Source organism: Tarenaya hassleriana, unplaced genomic scaffold (assembly GCF_000463585.1).
Source record: "Tarenaya hassleriana unplaced genomic scaffold, ASM46358v1 Cleome149, whole genome shotgun sequence".
NCBI lineage: Eukaryota > Viridiplantae > Streptophyta > Magnoliopsida > Brassicales > Cleomaceae > Tarenaya > Tarenaya hassleriana.
Window position 1 is genome coordinate 38,436 of NW_010964912.1, and position 2,655 is coordinate 41,090.

The 2,655-nt window shown below is 33.2% G+C and overlaps 1 long non-coding RNA gene across 1 annotated transcript; it reads left to right on the forward strand.

Annotated features, from left to right (window-relative positions):
* Nucleotides 1-187: 187 nt before the first annotated feature.
* Nucleotides 188-1,867, forward strand: LOC104808482. The gene is made up of 2 exons (XR_770958.1): nucleotides 188-1,545; nucleotides 1,676-1,867. It is a non-coding gene; the product is annotated as an uncharacterized LOC104808482 (long non-coding RNA).
* Nucleotides 1,868-2,655: the final 788 nt, after the last annotated feature.

Sequence of the window (2,655 nt, forward strand, 5' to 3'; positions counted from 1 at the left end):
TACAAGTATATATTATTCATATATAATGATATGAATTGCAAATAGTATATATTATAGTAAAATAAATATATATATATATATATATATATAATTTGAGAGATACCCAAAATAAGGATGTAATCACATGGACTTGGTAACGTATTAATATGGGGTATGTCTGGTAAGGGTGGCAAAGCGGTTTTTCCATTGTGTTTTTCTCTGCAAATTCAACTCAGATTCAGTGGCTTCAGAGATTGAGATTGAAGAGATGTCTCTGGAAGCTTCAAAACAGTTCTGGTCTTGTCAGAAATCAACAACCAGAAACCTTAATGTCTCTGGGAGCTTCGACTATGTAACTATTGACTTAAAATCCCCAAATCGAAATGGGGATTAGGGTTTCTAAAATTAGAGGGAGGTGCTCGCCAACACAGAAAGTAAGTGGGGTGTCGGAAGTTAGAGGGTTCACTTGGTCAAGCGAAGGTGAATTTCACGAAGGTGTGTCCGGCCGAAGAGCATTGTGCTCCGACGATAGTTTTCTGGCCGACACGGAACCATGGAGAAGAGATTATGGGGCGATGCCGATGCCGGAGAAGAAAGTCTCTGTTTGCGTTTTCTCGAAACAGAGCAGAAAGTAATATTTCGAGGGAACAAAAACAACATTGCAAAACACTAAAGGGACCGGTTAACCTTATGTGTAGTGTCGGCATGGAGTTACCAATGGTGGAGGCAAGGTTCAAGAACATTAGCGTAAACGCAGCGTGTGAGGTGGTTCGTGGAAAGCCTCTCCCTACTCTTTGGAACGCATTAATCTCTGTAAGTTTGGTTTTATCTTGGAATTCTTCTCGAAAAATTGTTTCAGGGTTTCATGTTTGCTAAACAATTAGGGCAAACTTCACAGATACACGACTTGCTCCGGGTCCGGAGATTAGTCTGGGCTTCGGTCCAGGACGCTCCGTTATAAAAAAAAAAACAAAAAAAAACTTCACTGATACACCAAACGTGTCGTATCCATTTCATAGATACACTCAAAAATCATATAGAATTAATAAAAGACGCTCTTATCCTTAAAAAAGTTGGAAAAGACTATGATAACCTCAAACAAAGAAAACGTAAATCAACATACACACGTATAAGATAAAAACCAACCACTTGAAATTTAAAAAGAAAAAGACGATTTTTTTACACCGATTTTAAAATCAGAAATCAGAGAAAAATATGTCGAGAAAATTAAGGGAGAGACTAATTCAAGATCGATTGAAATGATAAGATCCAAGACCAAAATTCGGAACTTTTAAATATTAAAATAAAATTTTTTCCATCTGCAATCTTCTTTGTATTTTTCAATGGTTGTCACTTTTTCACTCTAAAGATGGTAAAGATGATGCGTCGCTTACAATCTACATTATCGGAAACGGAATTGGAGACTCCATTGTGATCCACTTCTTTCGTACTTACTCTGTTTTTGTTTTCAATGGCTTCGTTGGATCCTAAATCCTGATGTTCGAGCGTTACAATGATGTCGACAAACACATGACAATCGTAACTGTTGGCGGCAAGACGTTTGAGGTCGGTGTTTCGATTCTTTACCTGAATAACTATTGCGTCCAAAACTTCACCAAAAAGTTTAACCTGTAGATATTTTTACTATAATTTGTTAGTGCAATTATAATTAATCTTGTTCGATGTATTTTCGTAGATGCAGAATGTCGGGGATAATTTCTTGAAGTTTTACGAAAATCTCGAAACAAGACCGATCTTTAAACTCGTTGAAATGATATCTAAGTGGTTAAGATTGTACAATTTGACAAGGTTTGTGATGTATTGTATATGTGAAAATTGAACTCAACTTGTATTGTTTTGGTATGTATTTTAACTTGATTTTATCAGATGATGAAAACCTTGAAATTAAGTGATAATAATCGGATTACATTTATATTTTAAACAAAATTAATATTTTTATACATTTCATATAATATAGGTGAAAGTGTTTATATAAAGTTCATATTTATTTAGTGTTGTATTATAAAAAATCTACAAGTCTTTAATAAATTTATGGAATGTGATCTTCAACTAAATATAGTAAGTCGTAGATACTACCAAAAAAAGTTTGTAAATAATTAGTGGCAATTGTGATAAAAAAAAATTGGTCGTAATTTTGTCCCTTTTATTCAGAAAGCAAGCTTGTGTATAAAAAAGACAAAAATCTAAAATAATAGATAAATTCACGTGGACAAAATACCTATAGAAAGTGGGTCCAACCAGAAAAGAGTCATTAATATTGTCTCGGGAATCATGAACAACCAAATATTTACGACTTTATTACGACTTATTTGCCACCATAGAATTTTTATAAATTTGTTAAACAAAATCACAAATTTCGACTTAGTTTTATCAAATGATGATGAAATACAACCAATAAAATGATATTAATCGGTTTGAATTAAGGGATAATCGCATAAAAATACCCGAACTTTTACAAAAATTCCAAATAAATACCTGAACTATAAAATTGTCATATAAATACCTGAACTTTTCAAAACTCCCACATAAATACCCAAACTTTTAAATTTTTCCAAATCAAACAAACGCAACTGCTGACTCAGCAAAAAACTGCTGACTCAGCAAAAAAACTGTTGACTCGGCATTCAAAAATATTATTAAATGTCCAGATATTCA